Here is an 18,503-nt window from a genome sequence, read left to right on the forward strand (position 1 = left end):
CCCTTCAATTTGGCTAAATGTGGACTGAGCCCCAACTGGAGTTAGCCTCACTCCTTCCAACATTTCTATGAGTTTCATCTCAGGCTTTTCTACACCTCTTGCTTTCTTTGAGGACTATTTTATTGTTTTTTGCAGTCGTGAGTTAAACGCTTAGTTCCTTAATTTTCAATCTTTCTTGTTTCTGAATATATGGTTTTTGGCTTTTCGTTTGTTTTTGTTCTGCTTGTTTAGATTATTTTTACTGACGTATAATCAACATACATTATATTAGTTTCAGGTGTACAACGATTCAATATTTTTATATATTGAGAAATGATCATTACAGGACTGTTAATATCTGTCACAAAGTTATAGAATTTTCTTACTTTTGTGATAGGAATTTTTAAGAATTACTCTTAGAAACTTCTAAATATGCAATATAGTATTATTAACTATAGTCGCCACACCATACATTATATCCCCATAACATTATTTTATAGCTGAAAGTTTGTTTTTATTGAAATATACTTGATGTACAATATTATGTTAATTTCAGGTATACTACATAGTGATTTGACATCTGCATATATTATGAAATGATCACCATGAAAAGTCTAGTAACCATCCATCCCCAAAGTCATGAAAATACTATTGACCATATTCCTTATGCTATATATTACATCCCCACGACTTTTTTATTTTATAACTGTAGGTTTATACTTCTTAATCCACTTCACCTATTTTGCTCAACCTCCCAGCCCTTCTCCCCTCTGGATAGCACCCATTTGTTCTCTGTATTTATGGGTCTGCATCTGTTTTGTTTGTTTTATTTTTTAGTTCCACATACAAGTGAGATCATATGGTATTTGTATTTCTCTGTCTGACTTATTTCACTTAGCATAATATTCTCAAGAGCAATCCATGTTGTCATAAATGGCAACTTTTTTATGGCTGAGTAATATTCCATTGCATATATATATATATGTGTATATATATATACACGTATATATATACGTGTATATATATACACGTATATATATATGTTTGTATATATATATACATATATAGTGTATATATATAGAGAGAGAGAGACCACATCTTTTTTTTTTTTTTTTTACCATTCATCTATTGATGAATGGTTGCTTCCATACCTTGGCTATGGTAGACAATGGTGCAGTGAATTCTGGTGTGCATATATCTTTTTGTTTCTTTGGGTAAATACCCAGAGGTGAATTGTTAGATCTATCGTAGTTCTATTTTTTGTTTTTTGAAGAATCTCCATACTGTTTTCCATAGTGGCTGCACCAAGTTACATTCCAACCAAAAGTGCTTGAGGGTTCCCCTTTTTTTCCCATCCTTGCCAACACTTGTTATTTGTCCTCTTTTTGATGACAACCATTATGACAGGTGTGAGGTGGTACCTTACTGTGGTTTTGATTTGCATCTCCCTGATGACTAGTGATGTTGAGCATCTTTTCATGCGCCTGTTGGCCATTTGTATGTCTTCTTTGAAAAAAAAGTCTATTCAGGTCCTCTGCTTTTTTTTTTTTTTTTTTTTAACATGGGTTATTTGTGGCTTTTTTTGATGTTGAATTACATGAGTTCTTTGTATATTTTAGATATTAACCCCTTATCAGATATATCCTTTGCAAATGTCTTCTCCCATTCAGCAGGCTGCCTTTTCAATTTTTTGGTAGTTTCCTTTGCTGTGCAAAAACTTTTTAGTTTGATGTAGTCCAATTTGTTTAATTTTGCTTTTGTTGCCTTTGCCTGAGGAGACAGATCCAAAAAATATTGCTAAGACCAATGTCAAATAGCATATTGCCTATGTTTTCTTCTAGGAGTTTATGGTTTCAGGTCTTACATGAAAGTCTTTAATCCATTGTGAGATTTTTTTAACATGGTGTAAGAAAGTAGTCCAGTGGGATTCTTTTGCATATAGTTGTCCAGTTTTCCCAAAACCATTTATTTAAGAGGCTATATTTTCCCCCTTATATATTCTTGCATCCTTGTAAATTAATTGATCATGTAAATGTGAGTTTATTTCTGGGTTCTCTATTCTGTTCCATTGATCTATGTGTTTGTTCTGTGACAGTACCATATTGTTTTGATTACCGTAGCTTTGTATTATACTTTGAAATCAGGGAGCGTGATACCTCAAGCATTGTTTTTCTTTCTCAAGATTGCTTTGGCTATTTAGGGTCTTTTTTATTTCCATACAACTTTTAGAATTATTTGTTCTAGTTCTGTGAAAAATACCATTGGTACTTTGATAGGTATTGCATTGAATCTATAGATTGCTTTGGGTAGTATGGTCATTTTAACAATATTAATTCTTCCAATCTATGAACACAGTACATCTATTTGTTTGTTTCATCTTAATTTCTTTCATAACACTCTTATCAATTTCAGAGTACAAGTCTTTTATCTCCTTGGTTAGATTTAGTCCTATTTTATTCAGTTGTTCTGTAGAATGTGCCTCAATAGGGCTTGTCTGATATTTCCCCATGATTATATTCAGGTTATGCATCTTTGGCAGGAATACCACAGAAGTGGTGTTGTGTCCTTTTGAATGCATTATGTCAGGGGGCACATCATGTTCCATCCAATACTGATGATGTTAATTTTGCTATATGGTTAAGGTCACAGGTGCCAGTATTCTCCACTGTAAAGTTACTTTTTTCCTTTTGCAGTTACTATGTATTTTCTAGAGAATTTTGGGTGAATTGTGTTAATAATCCATTCCTCGACAAATTTTCACCCACTAGTTTTAACATCCTTTGATGATTCTTACCTGAATTATTTTTTGATGACTGCCAAATGATAAAATTTGGCATCAGGGATAAATAATAAAAGGAAAGAAAATAAAAAGAGACACATGGGTGTGTGATAGATTTCCACAAACTCAGAAAGAAGCCAAGAATGCCACACTCCTAGTCAACATTGTAGTGGAAGTTTTAGCCAGAGCAATTAGGCGTGCGTGTGCACGCGCACACACACACACACACACACACACACACAGGACAGAAATAAAAGGCATCCAAATTGGAAAGAAATAAAGTTGTCCCTATATATCCCTATATCCCAGATGATGTAATCTTAATCTCAAATATAGAAAAATCCTAAATACTCCACCAAAAAAACTGTTGGAACTAATAAATGAATTCAGTAAAGCTGAAGAATAGAAAATCAACATACAAAAAGCAGTTGTATTTCTATACACTAACAAAATATTTGAAAAATAAAGAAAGAAAACAATATTATTCAAAATAGCATCAAAAACAATAAAATACTTTGGAATACATTTAACCATAAAGGTGAAATATCTGTACACTAAAATTATAAGACTTTGATGAAAGAAATTGAAGAAAATACAAATGAATGGAAATATATCCCTTGTTTATGGATCAGAAGAATATTGTTAAAATTAACAATACAACCCAAAGCCATCTATAGATTCAATGCAAATAATTCTTATAAAAATTCCAATGCCATTTTTCACAGAAATAGTAAAAACAATCCTAAAGTTCACATAGGACCACAAAAGAACCCAAATAGCCAAAGCAATCTTGAGAAAGAAGATCAAAGCTAGAGGCATCACACTTCTGATTTCAAACTATATTACAAAGCTATAGTAATCTAATTGGTATGGTATGGGCATGAAAACACATACATAGACCAGTGGAACAGAATCAACATCTCAGAAATAAACCCACAAATATATGTTCAACCTATATGACAATGGACTGTATATCCATATGCACAAGATAGAAAGTGAACTCCTATCTTACACCACTCACAAAAATTAACTAAAAATGGATGAAGGACTTGAACATAAGACCTGAAACCATAAAACTCCTAGAGGAAAACATAGGGAAAAAGCTCCTTGACATCAGTCTTGTCAATAGTTTTTTGGACATGACACCATAAGCACAGGCAACAAAAGTAAAAATAAATAAATGAAACTACATCAAACTAAAAAACTTCTGTACAGCAAAAGAAACAATCAACAAAATGAAAAGGCAACCTGCAGAATGGGAGAAAATATTTGCAAACCATCTAACAAGGGGTTAATATCTAAACTATATAAGGAACTCATACAACTCAATAGCAAAGAAAAAACTAATTAAAAAAATGGACAGAGGAAATAAGTAGACATTTTTCCAAAGAAGGTATACAAATAGTCAACAGGTACATGAATAGGTCCTCAACATCACTAATCAATCATCAGGGAAATACAAATCAAAACCACAATGAGATATCACCTCACACCTGTTAAAATGGCTACTATGAAAAAGACAAGAGGTAACAAATGCTGGTGAGAATGTGAAGAAAAGGGAATCCTTATATATCATGGGTATATACCCAAAGGTATGAAAATCACCATCCATGTTCACTGCAGCATTATTCATAATAGCCAAGACATGGAAACAACCTTAGTGTCTGCCTACAGATGAATGAATAAAGAGAAGTTATAGATAGAGATAAATATCATTCAGCCATGAGAAAGAAGGAAATCGTGCCATTTGTGACAACATGGGAAAAATTTTGAGGGCATTATGCTACATGAAATAAGTCAAACAGCGAAAGACAAATACTGTATGACGTCACTTATGTGCAGAATCTAAAAAAGCCAAACTCGGTTGCCAGGGGCTGGGAGGTGGGGGAAATGGCAGATGTTGGTCAAAGGGCACAAACTTCCAGTTACAAGACGAATAAGTTCTGGGGATCTAATGTACAGTGGGATGACTATTGTTAACAATACTGTATTACATACTTGCTAAGAGAGTAAATTTTAAATGTTCTCACACAGAAATAGTAATTGTGTGAGGTGATGGAGATGCTAACAACCCTACTGTGGTAATCATTTTATAATATATGAGTATTAAATTATAATGTTGTATAACTTACACTTACACAATGTTATGTATCAATTATATCTCAATAAAGCCAGAGAAAAAAAAAAGAATACCTTCTTCTGTCAGTATAATGAGTGGCTCCTTTAATGGATTTTTTTTTTTTTTTTTTTTAACGTTGGGAGAGGATTGTATACTCATTTGGGGGGCCAGTTTAAAAGTATTTAGTGAAAAATTTTATGTCTATATTTTATAACTAGGAATATTTTCCAGAAAAAAAACACATATACACAGAGACATGTATGAAAATATTTGCTGTGCACTCTGTAATGGAGTTTCAAATCACCTGTGAGTTCACCAATAGAAATGGAAAACCAAAATGTGTTATATGCAAATGTTGAGGTAATTAATATTGAATGTAAAAAAGTAGGAAGCAGAATAGGACACATATTTAATACAATAATATTTATATAAGTTAAAAAGCACAAGAATGGGTGCTTGTGACACTTTTAAGAGCGAAAGGGCATAATCGCCAGACAGATGGTAGGGAAGCACACTTAAATGGGGACTGTCCTGGGAAAACTTGAATGTATGATCATCCTGTACACAGCGAGTGATAAATGCTCATAAAGTTGAATTGGTGAATAAGAGAAACAGCTGAAACTAACCTGAACTCTTACTTGGGAGTGCTTTCTTCTCTATGGCTTGAATTAAGTAATTGTATATACCCTATAGAATTTTTCCTTCCTGCCAAATGAGGGTTTGGAAGGTCTGCCCAATGCTATTTCTGTTTAAAAAAATTGCTCCCTAGTTAGAGTGATCTGATATAAAAAATTAACTTTGAAAAGTATTAGATATTCTTAAAAGGGTTAGAGATTCCCCCAGATTAGAGAAAAAAGGGAAGGAAAAATGCAGGGATCATTCAGCCTTTTATGCCTTCCTGCTTTAGAAGCCGTATCATTTCCTCTTTAATCAAACTGCACCATTCTTCCATCAGGTATTTAAAACTTTCCATAAAGTACAAAAAAATACGGTTGTAGAACAAACATACCACTTGACAAATAAATCTGCAAATACTAAAATTTTTGCATTGTGTTAAACATAATTTATATAATTCTAAATCTAATAAGATTGAATTGACTAACTAAAAAGAAAAAGAAAAAGAAAAAAAAAAAAAAACGGGTGGCTGTGATGAGGAGAAATGAAATTTGGGACCAGGGATCATTAGTAAAAGGAAAAAAAGTAAATGAAAAGAGATAAGTGGATGTATGATACTCAGACTCAGGATTATAAGTAATCCAATTTTGTTCATCTAAAGTTCATTTTTTAGAAAAATAAGTATAACCACTAAAAGAATACAAATACAAACTCATTTGCTTAGAAGCTGCTGATACCAGCCCCAAAGGAGTCTAAGTGATCAAGAAACATAGCCAGCATTTCCTAGCCCCATTCCCCATGCCAATTCACCTCATTACATATAGCATTTACCATTTTTACTCATTTAGAACATGATAAGAGAGAGATGGTCTCAATTTCTGAGCCATATACTTGACCTAAAACAGTGACCTGGCTATCATAATAGCCTAACACCACAGCCAAGCATTTAGCAAAACGAGCCCAGGATAAACACCATTGAATAGATGAATCAGATTTGTGTGGCCCTATCAAACGTAAAATAGATAGCTAGTGGGAAGCAACCGCATAGCACAGGGAGATCAGCTCTGTGCTTTGTGACCACCTAGAGGTGTGGGATAGGGAGGGCGGGAGGGAGAGAGATGCAAGAGGGAAGAGATATGGGAACATATGTATATGTATAACTGATTCACTTTGTTATAAAGCAGAAACTAACACACCACTGTAAAGCAATTATACTTCAATAAAGATGTTAAAAAAAAAAATTTGTGTGGCCATCCCAATGTTATTGATGCCTCTAACTTTAGAGAAAATATTTGAAATGTCAACCTCACAATCATCAATCCAAACATTTAATTTACTACCAAAATTGTGTAGTTTTCAAGTAGATGGAACTCCAGCCAATTTTATGATTACAATGAAAAAAAAAAAGAATTGGACAAATAAAGTGTCAGCTTCCAGTAGCTAAAAAGAAGGTTTAATTTACTAGCAGCCTTCATTTTTGGTTTGGAGCACAAAGCCTCAACACTTAGCTGCTTACACTCAGCAACAACACAGACAACCAGAACAGGCAGTAGGAAAACTGACTCAGTGGTTCTACCTTCTTTTCTGGCTTACCTGTCCCTACTCACCTTGACTGATTCCAAGGAAATTTTCTGACTTCCGCCTGTCCCAAATCTGCTTTCCAGTAATTCTTTTCATTTGGCTTAAGTGAAATCCATTGCTGGCCTGTTCGCTCCCCCAGTTAGGTAAAAAGCTGACTCTGAACTGGCCCACACCACTTGGTCCTGCATTTCCCTAGTATAGACTACTCATGATTACTTTGCAAAAACTGCTACATCCCAGCCTCACCCAATTCCTCAATCTGATTTTATTCTTCACTGCCCACTATCTGGCCTTAAAAAACTGGCCAACAATTTTACCTTTCCACGTCACAGTGCATCTGTATCCAAGTTGTTTTTTTTTTTTTAATCAAATGTGGAGAATTAGCATTTAAAGATGCATTTGAGACTACATGTGCCAGTTTTCCTTTACAATGATTCCCCACTCTTGCTAGACAGGAAGAAAAGAAGGAAAGGGAAGAGTCAAGGATATAAGTCTGTTCAAAGTTTATAAAGTGGCTCAAACACATCATGAATGAAAAGTAATCAGACACTCTGTCTGGCTCTTAAGAGGGAATAAGCTAGTGACAAAGTTCCTGCACGCACACATAAACATACCCGCATCTCTCCCCTGATGTGGCAATCTCGTAGGAGTGCGGCAGTGAGAGGCTGGAGTTACAGAAGGTGAGGTAGGTTCTACAGGTGCTTTTGCTGGCTCCCTATCAAAGTTATGCCCTAGGACCAACCTCCTCTCCCATGATTGGAAGCATGAATACATTCACCCTTAACGACTGCTGTAGCCTATATAATCTGCAGGAGGAATTGTGCTCAGACCCGTGAGACCCTTCTGCCTCAGGCCCAGAAGTGGCAGGATGAAGAGGTTTAAGACAATGTTGCCATTTCTATCTTTACTTTTCCATCTATGTCCCCAATAAATGAGGTTCTCTTCTTTGTTAAGTGCACTGGGTTAAAGGACACTTGGAGAAATTGAACCATGCAGGCGAGCTAGAACGAAAGAAACTAAGCTGCAATTTATTGACTGTAACTGACAGAAATCTACTACACAGTATGGGTGCAGAGACAGGCTCAATCAGCTTGATTTTTATCTTCACGCTCATTCCAGTCCTAGGGTCTTCCCTGCTCTCGGGTAGTTCTAGCAGCCACCAGACAAACAACCTGCCAGTCCTGCTCTGCGGAACACCAAGTGATCTTCAGGTTCTCGGCAGTGTCTGGTTTGCCTTGAGACTTGTCTTCATTTTAGACTGTGTGAAAGCCTGAATCCTAACATCTTTGGGTGTGTGTCCCTTTGTCTTCTCTTTGATAGTGAGCAGATCAGATTGAAATGTGGTGCTCTTTCATGAGAACTGGTTACACATGTGTTCTAGGGATGGCGTGAACCCCAGCAATAGATCTCTCCTCCCATTCCCTCTGCAAGGCTGAGAGCAAGAAAGGAGAGTTCATGCGTGCATTCAACACCATTTAGCAACCTAATATGTGGCTGGTTCTTTGCTCCCTCGTTGAGTGCACAAAGCGGAAAAGAACCACACAGAGTACTGTGGTTATGTGATTATCTCTGTTTATAGTCCATCTTTTGGCAGGGGAGGGCAACAATTTGCTTCTAACTATAGTTTAATATCCTACTAGATCACAGGGCTCGACCTGTAGCTCAATTCAGAGAACTCTGCACGTGCTCTAGTTTGTGAGGAAATGTGTGCATGCATTAAGAGGATTCCCATGGCTTTTTGAAAGAGCAAAGCAGAGGACAAAAAACCAATCTGGAGTGATCCCGATGGAGACGAGGGCCCTGGACACCAGTCAGCCTCCTCTGTTGGGCAGACTGAGCTCTGAAGCTCAGAGGCTGGGGTCTCCCTTCAGGGGCGATGTGTGTTTATTTTTCTGTCCCAGGACTGTGAACATACTTTGTTTTCAGGTTGTTCTGTGACTTCAAAGAGATTTGGGAAGCCAGAGTTAGCAGGGTCAGCTTTCAAAATGCGGTTTGAGGATACTTTTTGAAAGAGGTATACATGAAAGCGAGGCAAACCTTTGGAAATGTGAAAATATGTTTTTCACCTCACAAGCTAACTACCTCCCACTCCTGGGAGCCCCCAAAGAGGACTCCTCCCCATAAATGTTTACTGCAGTGGCTGCTCCGTCACCCCAGGAAACTGATGGCGCCTCACCCAAGTGTGCACACTGCCAAATTAGAAACTGAAAGACGTGTGTTCACGAGGCATTTGATTTTCTGATTTTTATGTAAAATCTAATAAAACTTAAGCCACAAACACGGGAGCACCCTGAAGCTGGCACTCACTTCTAAGATTCAGCCATCATGCTGGCCCCGCATCGGTCCCCTCCCCCAATTATCAGACAAACACTCATGGAGCGCTCCTAAACACCAGGGATTGTGCCAGAACTGAGTTGTCCCATAGGGTAGCCACCAGCCACTTATGGCCACTGAGCATTTGGATGGTGGCTGGTCCGAATTGAGATATGCTATATGTGTAAAAATACAGACTGGACTTCGAAGATTTAGTCCCAATAAATGAATGTAAAATATCTCACTAATAATTTTATATTGATTACCTGTTGAAATGATAACATCTTGGATATACTGGGTTAGATAAAATATAGTCTTAAAATGTATTGTGCGAGTATTTTTTTTTTTAATGTGGCCACTAGAAAACTTAAGATAAATATAATTTGATCCATGTAAGTTATGTTGAACAGCAGCGTGCTGGACTCTGGGAACTGAGTGGCAGAGAAGACACATACTTGCCTTTAAGGAACACTCCCCATCTATCCATGCAACAGACAACAGGGAATCAGGGCAGCATCCATGGGCACTCACAAGAAGGGTACCCAGTACCATCTTGGGGCAGGAAATTCTTCTCAGGTGTGGTAGCAGAATAACGTACACCCTAACCACTGCCATTCCCCCTCCCCAGGGATATCCATCTCCTAATCTTTGGAACCCTGTTAATCTATTACCATATATGGCAAAAAAGAACTTGGCAGGTGTGATTGAGCTAGGAATCTTGAAAGACAGAGATTACTGTAGATTATCCAGGTGGGCCCAATATAATCTCAAGGGTCCTTAAAAGTGTAAGAGGGAGGTCACGGGGGATTTGACTACAGAAGAGAAAGTTGGGGTGGTGTCAAGAAAACCGAACCCCCTGTTGATGGCTTTGGAGATGGAGGGAAAGGATCATGAACCAAGGATATGGGTGGCCTCTAGGAGCTGGAAAAGAAAGGAATGCAGCCCCGCTGACACCTGGATTTTTAACCTAGTGAGAACTGTGCTGCACTTTTCAACTACAGAACTGGAAGATAAAAATTCATCTTGCTTTAAGCCAATCAGTTTGAGATCACTTGTTATGGCAGCAGTAAGAAACTAGTACATCAGGCAAAGTGATATCTAAGCTTAAAGCTAAACAATTAATAGGAGTGATACAGGTGGAGTATGAAGGGATGGAGAGAAACTTCTAGCAAGGAAATATGTGCAGTCATGTGAACCTTTACACCCATCTGCTGCTAGATTGGACAAAACTCCTGCCCGTTTCAGTAGCTGTTTTCAAATTAGCCTACAGTGTTTTGCAGTGAATACCTGTTATCTATTTTGGGGTTCTCTTGTTTTTATATCCATCAGACACTCCAATGCTGCTCTCTCCTCTTCATCCCACACAAACATTGATGCCACACAGGTTTCGTGGTGGCTGATGGTTGTTCCTGCCATTTGCCTTTGGGGTTTGTGAGGACACTTTGTCCAAATTTCGTTGTAAATGCTCCTCATGGGTTTTGTGGTTTGCTTATTTTGCTATTTAGTTGTTCTCTGTTTATGGGTGGAGTGGGGGGTGATTAGGGAAGATTATAAGACTATAAACTGCTGCCCCTGACATCTTTGCAGAATCAGACAAGGAAATTGAGGCTTAAAAGTAATTTTGGTCACATTTTACGTAAATGGCAAAATTGTGATAGAACTTAAGTCTGCCTGACTCCGAAGGCCACATTCTTTATACTTAGATCAAAAAAGATCACCCAGTTCTGACTTTTACATTTTGACAGAGCAAAGAACGACCATAAGTGAACTGTCAGATCCATTCATTTATTTTGCAAAGACCTACTGAGCACCCTTCCATGTTTCTGGCTCTCTTCTAGGGGCTGGAAACTCAACAATGACAAGGCAGAATGGCCCCTGCCTTCATAAAGTTCACATCTTACTAGCATATGAGAAACAAATACAATTCAAATACAATTAATTGCATCTGACTCATGCCCCAGCCCAGGCCAGGGAGCTAGTGAGCTCTCCTCAAATCATAGCTATTATTATTATGATTTATTTTATTCTACAGGTCCTAGTAAGTATCCTGCTAAATACATTTACCTAAGAGTCCACCAAATTACCCAAGTTCTTTGCCTCTGGCCCACTCAAGACTCCAGAGAGAATTAAAATGGTTCATTTAAAAAAAAATAAAATAAACAGCAAGAATGCCCATTCCCTAAATACAAGGAAACAACATACCAAACAGATTATAGCAGTTCAGCCTCCAGGCATTTCTTCCTCCTGGGTCTATTCAAGCCTCTTCATTGAGACTGTGTTGGGACTCAGAACAGCCTGCCTCAAAATATGCTTCAATGGCATATTGATTTTTTTGAATTAAATTTACTTAAGAAATAACCAACACAAGAGGGACATTCTGACCCTCTCTGTCTCCCTGAAAGCAGGAAATAAATCTCTCATGTGAAAGGGGCAACTCCTTGCATCTGGAGGTAAAAGAACACACTTATGTCCATAGATAGGAAATTCAGGCAGAGAAGCATATATAAACAAACCTTGTTACTTCAATTTACTACCCCAAGCGCAAAGTCTGCTTAGATTCCTCGCTAATTAAGCACCCAAAGCCTAAGTTTCTTTGTCCTATAAATTCCTCCCAAATTTCTTGTTTCTTTGTCTAAAAAGTAAAAAAGCTGACTGCTTTGACCACTTCTTAGGTCCTACTTCTATGAGACGTCCATGCATCAAATTAAAATTTGTATCTTTTTCTCCTGTTGAACTGTCTTTTGTCAATTTTATTATTAGTCCAGCCACAAGAGCTCAAGAAGGGTAGAGGGGGAAATTTCCCCTGCCCAACAACCTCAAGCTCTTTCAAGGCAGGGAGTCTATATTATTATTCTTTCTATCCTCTCTACACCTACATGGGCACCGGATCCACAATTAGTACTAAATGTTGATTATTTGATCTTTCAAAGGTTGATTCTTCTAAAGGTGACAATTTCAGACACTATGACGAATAATGAGAGATTTTCAGGCAAATGTGCTTTGGGACCCCAAATCATCCTTATGCATAGCAAACTGCCTTCTTTGAATCCTGGATCCACCCTTTACTACCTGTATTACCATGGTCAATTTACTAACCTCTCTGAGACTGTTTCCACACATGTAAAAAAAGGCGTAAAAGAATAGTACCTTCCTCCTAGTGCTGAGATAAATGAAGTAACACACAGAAAGCACTCAGAACCAGGGCCAACACACAAGAAGCAGTCAGTAAATGTTAACTATTATCATCATTATTATTGATGATGATGATGACAATGATTACAAAGGCCAGTCTAAGGGGATTGTTGGTATTCCCTGAGGTGGTATCTTTGAAAACTAAATCTCAGAGACTGAATTCTTGCAATTAGAATTTTATTTTCTATGCATCCATGAAATATAGCTCACTCTTAAGATGTTATAGCACCATCTAACCTACAATAATCTTCCATGAGCCCATTCAGTGGGCTCTGCTAAATATTAAGTTACAAAATTATATCAGTGCCTGGTAAATTCCACCTCCTGGAGAAATGAGTTTTAAAAAGTAGACTCATCAGGGACTTCCCTGGCAGTCCAGTGGTTGGGACTCTGTGGTTCCAATGCAGGGGGCAAGGGTTCGATCCCTGGTTGGGGAATAAGATCCCACATGCCATGCAGCATGGCCAAAAGATTTAAAAAAAAAAGTAGACTCACCTAAGTCTCTGTGATAGTTAATTTTATGTCAACTTGGAGGGGTTTTTTTATTTTAATGATATTAACGTTTAAATCAGTGAAGTGTGGGCAGCAGGTTGCCCTCCACAGTGTAGGTGGGACTCATCCAATCAGTTGAAAGCCTGAACACAACAAAAAGACCAGCATCCCTGAGCAAGAGGGAATCCTCCAGCAGATTGCCTTCAGACTGGAACTGTACCCACTGGGTATCCTGGGTGTCCAGCCTGCCAGCCCACCCTGCAGACTTTGGACTTGCCAGCCTCTGTAACTGCATGAGCCAGTTCCTTATAATAAATCTCTTTCTATACAGATATGCATCCTATTGGCTCTGTTTCTCTGGAAAACCCTGAATAATATAGTCTCCTAAGAAATTTTGTTATATGAGTTTCTTTTAGAAAAATCCAGAAATATAACACCTATGCTACCCAGAGTTTTGCCTGGAGGCAGGGTGATATAGTGGGAAGACTTAGGCTTGAAAGAAACATGGCTATTGCCAGTTACCAAAGGACTAGCCTTGGATGAGTCATTTCAACTCTCCAGCCTCAGCCTCCTCATCTGGAAAATGGGGATCAGTCTCTCACCCAGAGAGCGTTGGTAAAGATTGGTCAGTGCTTAGAAAGCACTGAGCACACGATGAGCACTCAATAAAGTGTACTTAACAGCATTAACTAGTAAAAACACTATTTCTACCCTTAAGTGGTTAAGATTGTCTCTACCTTATGTAGGCCTCACTAGAGCTGGAAGAAAAGTATACTTCTTGGATCTCAGAGAAAATCCTGGCTTCCATTCACTAATCAATATCAGCCAAGGACTCTGGCCTATTTTTGTCATTTCTCTGAATGCTGTAAACCTCAGGTAATCAATCTCATTGTTCAGCTGCATTTCTCTCTACAAAGTTATTCATAACAAGATCACAGTTAGGTGCAATTATCTCTACAGACTAAATTGTAATCACCACAGAATGGAATTAAATTTCCATATTATAAAAAAATTTAGGAAGTAAGGCATCTTGCCCCTTCTGGTAAACTATTCATTCGCTTGTCTTTTTGCACAAAATTATAATTTAGAAAACTATTTTTCCACCAAAATCCAGTGGGGCGGCTCACAAGTTTTCCCCTCAATACTGGAATTTCCCTGGATAGGACTCTTCACAGAGGAAGATTTCAGACTTATTGAGCACAGGGTAAATTCTAGGCACTGCATTTCCATATGTCACACCTTTTATCTGGTCTCATCCTGACAGTACCTCCATAAAACTGGACAGTACCTCCATAAAACTGTCATTAAAAATTCTATTGTAGTGACTTGAAAATTCAGGCTGAAACGAGTAAGTTAAATTATGTAATGGAATCAGCATTCAAATTCAGTTTTGTCTTACACCAAAATCCACTATTATCAACACCATACCCACCTCCCTCAGGTCAGCAGCAACATATTCTTTCTTCTAGAAGCTGCTCAGTCCCTGAGCCTAATGAGAATTCCACAACTTAACAAAATAGTTGATTCTTTCTCATTGTTGAGTAAAGTTTTATAACATTTGGCTATTTCCCTCCTGTTCAGATAACATAGCACAGTATAACTAACATAATGAAATATCAAATACTTCTGAGTCAGCGTCTTCCTCCCCACATCAAATCCTTCCATAATTTGATTGACTCTAATGTCCACTTGGACATCCCATCCAGCCCTCTCATTCCTTGATCTCATCTCAGTGACTTTTCTCCAACCTCAGCCACTCAGTCTCATGACCCTGAGACTTTGTTATGTAAAAACTGTTCTAATACTCAATCATTAACTATGCATCCCACCATTGGTTCACTTTGCTTTTGCTTTAACAACTATTACCTCTTTGACCATTCTTTGTCCTTCCATGTGACCTTCAACCACTGATCCTCTTAATTTCCTGCAATTCATTGTCCCTTTCTTTTGTGCCTTCTTATCCAACTTGGAGTCAACAGTATATCATTTTAATCACACTCTTACCAATACCATAAAACCCTTTCTCTCTTTATGCTTTGCTGCTCCTCTCTGACAAAATCTTTAACCCTGGAGAGGTTGAGCTACCTATTTATTCCCTGTCTTTCCTTGAGCAGCTAAACCCTCCTAGAAAAATGTCACACAATAGGTCATATTGGTTTCACTAATAAAGGTATGACGAACATCTTCAAATTCATATGCCCACTTACCAGCAATCCTATCATGTTTCACAGAATATTCTCTTGACCAACACAACCATTTCAAATCTTGATTATTCTCTGCTATCCTCCCTTACCACACTTTCCTGACCCTACCCCTCTAGCAGGTTTTTACACAAAAAACTAAAGCCAGCAGAAACTCAACCACCTCATGCTATCAGCCCTCCACATCAATACTATCTCCTGCTTCCTAGGATTATAACAGAAGAAGCATCCCACCTCCTATCAACGGCCAACCTTCCACAGGTGTTGAATTTTATCCTTCCAACCCTTCTAAAGAATTTCATATGAATTATTAGACCATATTTCTCTTAGCTATTCTAACTCTTCCCCTTCATTTGAATCCTTTCTATCAGCTTTTAAACAGGGAGTGTTATAGATCAGAAAGAGAAATTAAAGAAACAATCCCACTTACCATCTCATCAAAAAGAATAAACTACCTAAGAATAAACCTACCTAAGGAGGCAAAAGACCTATACTCTGAAAACTATAAGATGCTGATGAAAGAAATCAAAGATGACACAGATGAAAAGAATATCATGTTCTTGGATTGGAAGAATCAATATTGTCAAAATGACTATACTACCCAAGGCAATCTACAGATTCAATGCAATCCCTATCGAATTACCAATGGCATTTTTCACAGAAGTAGAACAAAAAACTTTTAAATTTGTATGGAGAAACAAAAGACCCTGAATAGCAAAAGCAATCTTTAGAAAGAAAAAAGAAACTGGAGTAATCAGGCTCCCTGACTTCAGACTATACTACAAACCTACAGTATTCAAAACAGTATGGTACTGGCACAAAAACAGAAATATAGATCAATGAAACAGGATAAAAGTCCGGAAATAAACCCACATACCTCTGGTCAATTAATCTACAAAAAAGGAGGCAAGACTACAAAGTGGAGAAAAGACAGTCTCTTCAATAAATGGTGCTGAGAAAACTGGACAGCTACATGTAGAAGAATGAAACTAGAACATTCTTTAACACTACATACAAAAATATCCTCAAAATGGATTAAAGACCTGATACTATAAAACTCTTAGAGGAAAACATAGGCAGAACACTCTGACATAAATCACGGCAGTATCTTTTTCAATCCATCTCCTAGAGTAATGGAAATAAAAACAAAAGTAAACAAATGGAACTAATTAAACTCAAAAACTTTAGCAGAGCAAAGGAAACCATAAAAAATTGAAAAGACAAACCACAGAATAAGAAAATATTTGCAAATGATGTGACCAAGAAGGGATTAATCTCCAAAAATTACAAACACCTCATGCAGCTCAATATCAAGAAAAGGAACAGCCCAAACAAAAAATGGGCAGAAGACCTAAACAGACATTTCTTCAAAGACCTACAGATGGCCAAGAGGCAAATGAAAAGATGCTCAACATCACTAATTATTAGAGAAATGCAAATCAAAATTACAATGAGGTATCACCTCACACCAGTCAGAATGGCCATCATCACAACGTCTATAAACAATAAATGCTGAAGAGGGGGACCTTCAAGATAGCAGAGGAGTAAGACGTGGAGATCACCTTCCTCCCCACAAATACATCAAAAATACATCCACATGTGGAACAACTCCTACAGAACTACTGAATGCTGGCAGAAGACCTCAGACTTCCCAAAAGGCAAGAAACGCCCCATCTACCTGGGTAGGGCAAAAGAAAAAAGAAAAAAGAGAGACGAAAGAATAGGGACAGGACCTGCACCTCTGGGAGGGAGCTGTGAAGGGGGAAAAGTTTCCACACACTAGGAAGTCCCTTCCCTGGCAGAGACAGAGGGTGGGTGGGGGGAAGCATCAGAGCCATGGAGGACAGCACAGCAACAGGGGTGCAGAGGGCAAAGCAGACAGATTCCTGCACAGAGGATCAGTGCCAACCAGCACTCACCAGCCTGAGAGCCTTGTCTGCTCACCCACCGGGGCAGGCGAGGGCTGGGAGGTGAGGCTCGGGCTTCAGAGGTCAGATCCCAGGGAGAGGACTGGGGTTGGCTGCGTGAACACAGCCTGAAGGGGGCTAGTGAGCCACAGCTGGCCGGAAGGGAGTCCGGGAAAAACTCTGGACCTGCCTAAGAGGCAAGAGACCATTGTTTCTGGGTGCACGAGGAGAAGGGATTCAGAGAACCACCTAAACGAGCTCCAGAGACAGGCGGCGCAAGCCACAGCTGTCAGCTTGGACACCAGAGATGGGCATGAAATGCTAAGGCTGCTGCTACAGCCACCAAGAAGCCTGTGTGCAAGCGCATGTCACTATTCACACCTCCCCGCCCAGGAGCCTGTGCAGCCCACCACTGCCAGAGTCCCGTGATCCAGGGACAACTTCCCCGGGAGAACACACGGCATGCCTCAAGCTGTTGTAAGGTCACGCCGGCCTCTGCTACCTCAGGCTCGCCCCTCATTCCAATTATAACTACCATACCCCTCCCTCTCTCACCCCGGCATGGGTGAGCCAGAGCCACCTAATCAGCTGCTGCTTTAACCCCATCCTGTCTGAGCAGGAAACAGAAGCCTGAGGGAAACCTACATGCAGAGGCGGGGCCAAAACCAAACCTGAACCCCAGGAGCTGTGCGAACAAAGAAGAGAAAGGGAAATTTCTCCATGCAGCCTCAGGAGAAGCAGATCAAATCCCCACAATCAATGTGAGGTACCCTGCACCTGTGGAATACCTGAAGAGACAACAAATCAACCCAAGATTGAGGCAGTAGACTTTGGGAGCAACAGTAGACTTGGGGTTTGCTTTCTGTGACTGATTTGTTTCTGATTTTTATGTTTATCTTAGCATAGTTTTTAGCACTTGTTATAATTGGTGGATTTGTTTATTGGTTTTGTTGCTCTATTGTATTGCTTTTTGATTTTTTTCTTTTAATAATTTTTTGATTTTTTTATATTAATTATTTTATTTTACTTTATTTTTTAATTTTATTTTTTATTATTCTTTTTTTTTTCTCCCTTTTCTTCTGAGCTGTGTGGCATCATCCGCAAGGCATCATCACATAGTAGAACATAGAAGCTGGCATGACATAGTGGAAAGTGAAGTGCACTAGGGGACCTGAGTTCCAAGTTCAGCCCTATTACAAGCTTGCTGTTGTGATGTAGCCGTGTAGCTGACAGGGTCCTGGTGCTCCAGCCTGGTGTCAGGCCTGAGCCTCCCAGGTGGGAGAGCCAAGTTCAGGACACTGGACCACCAGAGATCTCCCAGTCAC

Source organism: Eubalaena glacialis, chromosome 1 (assembly GCF_028564815.1).
Source record: "Eubalaena glacialis isolate mEubGla1 chromosome 1, mEubGla1.1.hap2.+ XY, whole genome shotgun sequence".
NCBI classification, from domain to species: Eukaryota; Metazoa; Chordata; class Mammalia; order Artiodactyla; family Balaenidae; genus Eubalaena; species Eubalaena glacialis.